Source organism: Haliotis rubra, unplaced genomic scaffold (assembly GCF_003918875.1).
Source record: "Haliotis rubra isolate DU_JTF1 unplaced genomic scaffold, ASM391887v1 Scf1016, whole genome shotgun sequence".
Classification (NCBI taxonomy): domain Eukaryota; kingdom Metazoa; phylum Mollusca; class Gastropoda; order Lepetellida; family Haliotidae; genus Haliotis; species Haliotis rubra.
The window spans coordinates 179,938-188,851 of record NW_025764911.1 but is presented as its reverse complement, the minus strand read 5'-3'; the positions used below and the strand labels follow the sequence as shown (position 1 = coordinate 188,851).

The following is an 8,914-nucleotide window of genomic DNA, read 5'->3' as shown; positions in this document are numbered from 1 at the left end:
ATGTCAGTATGATACCCGCATGTGCAGAATAACACACGTTTATGTCCAGTATAATATTCATATCGCCAGTATGAAACATGTTTGTCCAGTATAGTACACGTATGTCCAGTATGATGCACGCATGTCCAGTACAATACTGTCCATTATAACATCCATATCACCAGTATGATACCCGTATGTCAAGTATGATACACACGTGTCTAGTATGACATTCATGCCACAGTATGATACCCGTATGTCCAGTGTGATACTCGTGTGTCCAGTATGACACACTTATGTCCAGTACGATACTGTCCAGATACTTACATCCATGTCACCAGTATGACACACGTATGTCCAGTATGATACCGGTATGTCTAGTAATGATGGTGCCCAGTGCGACATCCATGTCACCAGCATGAAACACGTATGTCCAGTATGATACGCGTACGATAAATGTACATCGAGGGTGATACACGCGTGTTCCAATCTCAGGACCAGTACAATACACCTGTGGCTAATATGAATTACGTTTAGTAAGCATGAAAAGTATAATGGATACTCGTGTGGCCAGTTAAATACTACAAGTTGTTGCTATTTCCTCTGGAAGACTCGGGGTTGATGTTTGCTGTATAGCTATTGAGTGGTTTTAACACCAACCTCACTCCCCCCAGTATTGTTATGTCTGTTTGTTCCATTTGAAGTATTTGCTGGTCAAAAAATGAAACAGTTTTGTTTGTATATGGTTTTATGTTTCACTATGTAATGACTAATATAAAGGTTCAGATCACGATTTGGTTGAAATATTGGGGGGCGGTGGGGTAGCCTAATAGTTAAAGCGTTCGCTCGTCACGCTGAAGACCCGGGTTCGATTCCCTACATGGGCACAATGTGTGAAGCCCATTTCTGGTGTCCCCCCGCCGTGATATTGCTGGAATATTGCTAAAAGCGGCGTAAAACCATACTCACTCACTCACTCACTCACTGAAATATTGCCTTCGTGACGTTACAATTTAACCCACTCACTAAATATTCAGAGTTTCCGGGTTAACACGGTACAAACAAGCGATCCGCTAACGTAAACGTGAAAGCGTGACAGCTTGGCCAAGCTGAGAGATGGCACAAACAGGAATAGGGGAAATGTCATGGTGTTGTTGTAGTCAGAATATGTTGCCTCTATGGTGTTAACAGCGGTAAATTTGTTATGATATCGCGAAGGTTCAAACACAGTCGGGTTTAGTGAAACAAACATTTCATAAAAAGTAGTAAACAAGAGTAGCAAGGAAACCCTTTAATTAAAATCAATTTATGTTTTTACATTTCTATCATTGGACAGACCATTGCTACAAAAGTCACTTCAATCACTTCAAGTTCAACGGCTCTTAAGAAATCACTGAAGAATAAAAATAACATATATAATATTTCTTTTTGCCAAAACTCCATTATATCAGCGCAAGATCTTTCGCCGTTCAACGGCTCTTCAGGTGTACAATGAAAGCTGAGTGTAGTCATAGGCGACACATAACGGTAATAGCTATGTCGTCATCATACGTATGACGTTACAGTTAGGTATATATATTTACAATTATTCTGCTCAGACAGTAATCGAATAACATGTTTTATTGTTCAGATGGCTCGTTAAAAACTTCTTCGAAAACTTTGTTGACTTATCTTGATCATGATATTCTCACATCTAAAATTCATCATTGTTATGACACGGATGAAATCAGATGTTATACTGCAGCCCTTTTTCAGTCGAAGTTATTGGTCGGTGGATGTTGCCCAATCATGTACATTGACATTGTCGGTGTGGGTAGCGGAATGGACGCGCTGGCTTAGACTCCGAAGTGAGGTGTATTGATTGTTTATGTCCTCATAACACGACAAGCCCGTGTATACGACTGTGTGCTTCTCTGCAAGATCAACTGTATATATTATGATTACGTCATCAATTAAATATTTGTTTTGTATCCTCAGGGAAGTTACGTATTGCTCTGCGGTACCTTTCAAGCCTATCTTTGTGATCGAATGTTTGTTTTTACATAGACACGCGCGCGCGCGCACGCAAGCACACACACGCGCACACACACACACACACACACATACATACATACATACATACATACATACATACATACATACATACACAGGCATCCATTACGGCTTATTGTCTATGGTTGTTAATTCCGTTTTATAGAATAGTTTCTGAATTTTGTCGAGGAAGCTTTTCAGTTATGTCTGTGTAAATATATGGAAACCTTCTAATTCAATGGCTAGAATCGATTTTGTTTATAAAGGAACCTATTTGGTGACACTATCGTACCATCCGTTTCTCTGTAAAGCGACAGGTTAGTATGAAAATCAGCAGCAACAAAGTAAGTTATCAGTTACATGATTGTCATCAAAATGGCAGCACTGATCCTAAGTACCAGACCCAATGCTTCATGAAACTGGTTACATACTATATTTGGGATTACACTTTTACTGGTTGGTTGGGTGGGTTGGTGGGGAGGTATCATGATTTCCATTCGGTATTCAAAGTCAGCACACCATGTCAGCGATCTTACCCACTCTGCCACCGCATGTTTAATACCTGGTAACCTAGACCACCACGTTCCTTGTGTGCCCCTCTGTAATAGTAAATTAGCACTGCTCTCAAGGCCGAAGCTATGAATATATAATGTATTTTAGAAAGTGGTAAAATGCGTTATAGTTTGAATTCACTTTCCAAGTAAACACACTGTGTATATAATGTATTATTGACCTCTACATACCAAACGGTCAAACCTGAAAACACGAGAAGGTTTACCTGATATTTCAGTATTAGTTTCGTCCGAAGGGAAGCTCTCGTAGACCACATTGTCCGTCATAACTGGAATTTGAAAAGAGGAGTTATGATCATAAAACTCTTACGCATGAGTTAAATGATCAATGTTGTTGTGATACTTTCACTAGTGCCACTAATGTGATCAAGTGACTCATTGGTTTACGTTCTACCGATTTGATATAAGCAGACAGTTTAAGTACACTTATATTAAGTATTGTTTTACGAAAACAAAATTATTAATTATTGGTAAAAAGTCATGAAATATTCTTTGGGGGAAAATAGTAACTTGTTCGTAAGTGTTTTGACTAAAACATATTTCTAGCAAAGCATTAACCTTTTATGGTAACTGTGAAATCAGTCGTTTCGTGAACTGGCTAAAATTTCCTGTCATTTCATGAATTGACTGATTTAGAGGTCTAGCCATTTCTCGAAATGACTGAAATGGTGTTGTGAAAATACAAGACTTAGTGCCTAATAGCAGACACGTATTTGATAACAAGTTTTACTGACATAATAATTCACGAAATTACATGTTACGCCACATAATGAATGGGACCATAACATGAACATCACTTAATAACTTAATCTACAAAAGTGGATCACAATTTCAACATCACTTATTTGAACAGTTAAAGCTATTGTGGCAGCGACTATTGCACTTCAGCTTGGCACTGAGGCATTTACGCCTGTTTTTTTGTGACAAGGTTTTGACACAATGGCTAAAGGTAGGTGGTTTCAGGTTAAACATGATTACCGAAACACACCAAACATCATATGACCGTCTCAAATTAGCTACACAAAAAGAGTAAGAAATAGGACTGGTTTTACATTTTGTATAGTGTAAGGTTTGGGCTAACAGTAGGAGGTGAAATAGACCAAGAGTATTAACAGGAAGCAGCTGAATCCTCAAGCACCAGCGCTCCTAGGTTCAAGATAAATATTTCCATGCGTGTTATAGCCTTACTTGCCCTCTCCACCACGTCTTCACTGTTCGTGGTGTTGGCAGCGCGCGGTACCACCTCAGAAGACATCGTGTATAGGAAATTGTCAACCATAACTGAAAGAACGAAATGTATGGATACGTGTTGGCCTGCAACGTTATAATGTATCAAATGAACAAACGTTCGATAATCGGAGTACACATCCTCCCTTCCCCCGATGCATTGATATGTCATTACAAATATGACAACAACGGGTATCTTTAGACATGGTCGACATGCACGACATGCTCTGGTTATACTGCGGCCTTGGTATGTCACAGACAATCACTTGATACAAAACAGGCATATTTCTGACAAGTAGATGTATGTTTCTATATGAATAAAATTAGAGGTTCAACTCCAATCCAACTTTCACGTAGGTAAAGACGATGGCAGATTCATTCTTCAAGTTCATTTCTTTCCAAGACTGAGTCTTATCCGATTGAGAAGATCAAAATATCGACCTTATTTTACCGAAATATTTTTTCGTTCATCGCAAATAACATGTGTCGAACACTGTAATAAAGTGATATAAATAGTAATGTTTTAACATCTCACTGTCCAACCAATTCTTTAGCACTGAATCTAATAAGCATGTTTCGAACAAATTGCTAAGGTGCAGTTACCTTTCTAAGTTAAATTACCAAAATCTTCACATTCAGTTTGTCGTCACCTGAATCACACATGACAGTAATATATACATCAGGACCCGGTTGTATCAAACTTTAATGAAGCATTAACGTACCATTAAACATTTATAACTAATGTATCATTAAATTCTGTTGTACTAACGTTTTAATGACGTCGTGTTGTCATTAACGCGTCATTAACATAATGAAGGTTCTGGGGTGTCATTAGAGCGTCATTAACTTCCTGGAAAAGTTATGGCTGAAATATTGCCGATGTGATTTAATAACTTGACTCACTCACTCACTCCTGGAAAAATTAACGTTGCGCCTGAATTTCGTTTGTGCATCACTGGATCTACCTTCAGCTATAAAATTACACAGAAATATAGAATATTAAATTGCCTATCCCATAGTGTAAACTCAAGCGCAAATACTTGGCCGTTTCAAAAATAGACACTGCTATATGTTATCCCGAATTTTGTTATGCCTTAAAAACAGTAAATTCCTCCGCTTTTTATCGTGCACTGATTAAAGTGCTGTGCTACTAAATCTTTAATTTGGCATCTTTACGGAAAGTGTGAACGAACAAAATACTGTCTGATACCTGAACGACATAAGTATATGTTAAATTGGTTTGTTTACTTATGTATAACGTTATCCACCCAATCTCAAAAAATGATTCGCAATATGTGTTGAAAATGAATTTTCCTCTATGACGTCAAACGACGACATACTTATCAAGATAAGGGGCATCACCCGCTATGCTTAACACTAAATCATTGTAACTCAGATCACTTGGAGAGAATCTGCTGCGGATAAGGACACTAAAGTTTCGTGATGTTTTTTTCACGGTATTATCGAAAACAATGATAGTCAAAACATTTGTGCCAAAGGCGCACCTGGCCAATGATTATACGCCATTTCTTCTAGACACTTGGTTTTAGTGACAAAGATCATTTGTAATTTGATTCTAAAACGTATGAGGAATTCAGCGATGCATTTGTCACAACTGAATATGAAATATACGTGATGTAATTGGCGTCCTATCACCGGCCTTAGCGAAGCTCGATTTTGTAAACACTATCCAATATGGCGGAAAGCTCACTTCGGCGATCGTGTTCGTGTATTTTTCAGAACATTCCAACCGATTCTAGGTTTATCGGCGACATTTCAGAATTATTGAAATGTGTTTCTTCACAGCTGTCGAATTGTTTGGCTATTGTTATTGTATAGTATAGCCGTAAAGAGGCCATTTTGACAGACGACCGAGAGTAACGCTTACGTGTTTACATCGGGGAATTGTGGGAAATATTTAGGGGAATCCCCGAATTTAATGAAAATGTTTACATAAGAACGTCAATAAAATAATGATACGGTAATTAGTGTTTGATACAACTGTGTTTAATGTTGTCATTAGCTAATGATGCATTAAGATTAGTTAATGAAGACATGATACAACTGGATCCAGATTGTTAAAATAAACCCCCGAAAGATATAGTTATTATTTGCAAATTCGACTTCAAAACTACAGTTATCAGTGTTTCAGATCAGGACCAGGCATGATTATGAAAAAGTAAAAATTTTATATCATTTGGTGACATATATTGAAGAACCTAAAATGAGTTTTATTTATTTGTAACTATAGCTTGACATTGTTGACACAAAATGATCTAGCCATGCATGTTTCATTGTCAAGGTGCAACATATGCAGCCCCTTCTTATCAGCAGCATAAGAAATACATGCACGTGTAGCGTACCTATTTGTTCACCTTCTGTGCGACTGCTTACTCTTTGAGGTGGAGCAATACCACTGAAAAGAAACTATTTTCTAAATGAATGGAATATTGAGTGTCATTCAACAGTTTAGAATATTTGTGTATGAGCGTATATACATGGTCGTATGTGTCATAAGTCTTTTCAATTTAGACCCGTGAAAATCCGGGTTAGAGTGAATCTCCAGTAACCCATGCTTGTCGTAAGAGGCGACTAACGGGATCGGGAGGTTGACATGGTTGACACATGTCATCGTATCCCAGTTGCGTAGATCGATGCTCATGCACTTGGTCACTAGATTGTCTGGTCCTGACTCAATTATTTACAGAATATTGCTGCAAACTAAACTCACTCACGTTTTCAGTATACCTAGAAGATCTATACTTTATAGCTGATGGCAACAAAATGTTACATTTGCTTTTTGATGATATCGATGTTGGACTTATTTGCAAATGAAACTTTATGGTTACCATGAAACACTAACTCAGTAACAGAGACGGAAACACATACTTCCGCCTCCCAGGTTGACATTCAAATGCAGGAGTGTCGTCACAGGAAGCTAAACAGAAATATATTTCGTGATTAAGAAACTATACATTGGCAAATGTTACCTCCCTACTTAAGTGAAAATGCGTTAACACATTCATCTAAACTGTTTGAAAGTAGGTTGTCTCTGCTTACACGTTCACCTTCATGACTCAGTCCTTTAATTCAGTATAAAGTCTGCATATTTATACGTGCACAATAGTACAAACAATACCTTTATATATAACATGTAGATTTAAGTTAACTATTGACTTTTCGTAACGTTAAGCCACACATTTTGCAAAATGTAACAACATATGCTTTCTCTCACAGGTCAAAAGAATCTACCCATACAATAATATCATTGTATACATTTTACAATATTAACCTTTAAAGGAAGTTCATCTGTAGTTTAAAGTTTTCTGTATTCACGAACGACAAACACACATAACTTCTTTGAGTGGCATTTTAGAAGCTGGAAAGTACAAAATTGACAAACTTTATGGATAACAGCTTCTTTAGTACGAGAGTGCGACGTTTCGATACAGATTCTTATACCGTTGTCAAGCAGGAATGTGACATACATTGGTCGCAAAGTATATATACTGAGTGTAACAAAGAAAACAAGATAGCAAGGTAATTACCACAACTGGGTGGGCTTAGAGGTGATGAAGCCAGTAGGTAGACAATGGGGGAAGGCTTATAAGCCAGAGATATACAAATGAAAAGGGGTAATTTAAACAAGGTTTTAAACATACATAAATAACATTTAATAAAGATTTGCATCCAAGATATAACATATACACATCGCAGTCAACGTGTATATAAACATTTTTTTTTTCATTTAACGTCCTACCTTTTACTACATCTACCCTTTTTCTTCTGACACACACGACGACGACAACGATGACTACAGCGATGGCAATGACAACACCGATTACAGAGCTGGCTATGGTGTAGGCTTCCGTTTGTACAGCTTTCAAATCTGAAAAGCAACAGAATAAAAAGTAAATATTGTCTGGTCACTAGTATTCATGGTTGATCATTTAGCATGACGTTCCGAAATGTTCGCACTTGTAAAAAAATTCTCTTGACAAGATTTTTGACAGTGAATCTGTTAACTGAATCATTTTTTTTCCATCAGTTCAATACCTACGAGTGACTTTGCATTAAGACTTGGTAGATAAATCGACTCTGTGACCATCTTACCGCTTTTCACTGCAGGTATAGCTGTAGTGTGTTCTGGTATATGACTAAATGTAGTGTTGTCATCAACCTCAAGACGTTTTCTTGCCGAATTGTTGTTGCTGGTTGTATGAGGCATCGTAGTGGCATGCGCATCGCCTGTAGCGTATTCTGTCAGATGGAATCATATCAAAGTTTAAAGGTAAGCTTGATTGAGTAACGACGAATATTTGATCGAGTTGCATAGGCAAAATATATTAATCAGTATTCAAATAATGTGTCAATTTTTGGTATGTTTTCTTTTATTCGATCTACCTTACCAATATGGAAGTCTCTAAAATGTTAGGTAAACAGACTAATTTATCATAAAACTCAATTTTGTAGACACAATTATGAACTGATGTTCACATTTTGCTACATTCAATATGTGTTATGTATTGCACATGAACAGTGTGAAAAACAACAAAAAATCATTTCCACATTGCTTCTTTTATATTATCTGCTGTTATTGCAACAGTCACTGAACGTACTTTGCGAATGCTTCGTCCATATGGTTGTCGTCGAATAAGATGTAGATGTCACGACATTTGGTGAAACAATTTCCTCAGGGTGAGTGACAACATCTGAAACGATGCATTGCTGAAGCTATGACGTTGTGGTCAACATTTATTTGGTTGTCATTTCTATGTGTTAACTAATTTATTTGAATAATATTTTTATAAGACAAGGTCGTTGGCTAATATTCCTTTTGAACCCGTAAAAGCTAGAATAAACACCCATACATCCTCAACATATTTCCCTGCGCGATATTTCAAATGTTAGTTAACAATACGTTGTTCTTGAAAGATATTAATATAAAGCCGGTTTCAAAGTTGTTGAACGCGTTTTCCAATGCATTATAATGTTTTCCATAGTATAATTTGAAAGTGGTAGATACATAGCAAAATCGGATTTGCGGAAGAAAAGAAGCAGGGCATACAACAAGGTGACATGTCGAAATGATTACCTAAAATATT

The 8,914-nt window shown here is 37.1% G+C and overlaps 2 long non-coding RNA genes across 2 annotated transcripts; both read right to left on the bottom strand.

Annotated features, from left to right (window-relative positions):
* Nucleotides 1–1,255: 1,255 nt before the first annotated feature.
* On the bottom strand, nucleotides 1,256–2,611 carry LOC124269690. Its single transcript, XR_006896580.1, has 2 exons — nucleotides 2,547–2,611; nucleotides 1,256–1,892 (listed from the first exon to the last, which is right to left on the bottom strand). It is a non-coding gene; the product is annotated as an uncharacterized LOC124269690 (long non-coding RNA).
* A 4,964-nt stretch (nucleotides 2,612–7,575) lies between these two features.
* On the bottom strand, nucleotides 7,576–8,515 carry LOC124269682. The gene is made up of 3 exons (XR_006896572.1): nucleotides 8,429–8,515; nucleotides 7,923–8,069; nucleotides 7,576–7,698 (listed from the first exon to the last, which is right to left on the bottom strand). It is a non-coding gene; the product is annotated as an uncharacterized LOC124269682 (long non-coding RNA).
* Between the last annotated feature and the right edge of the window lie 399 nt (nucleotides 8,516–8,914).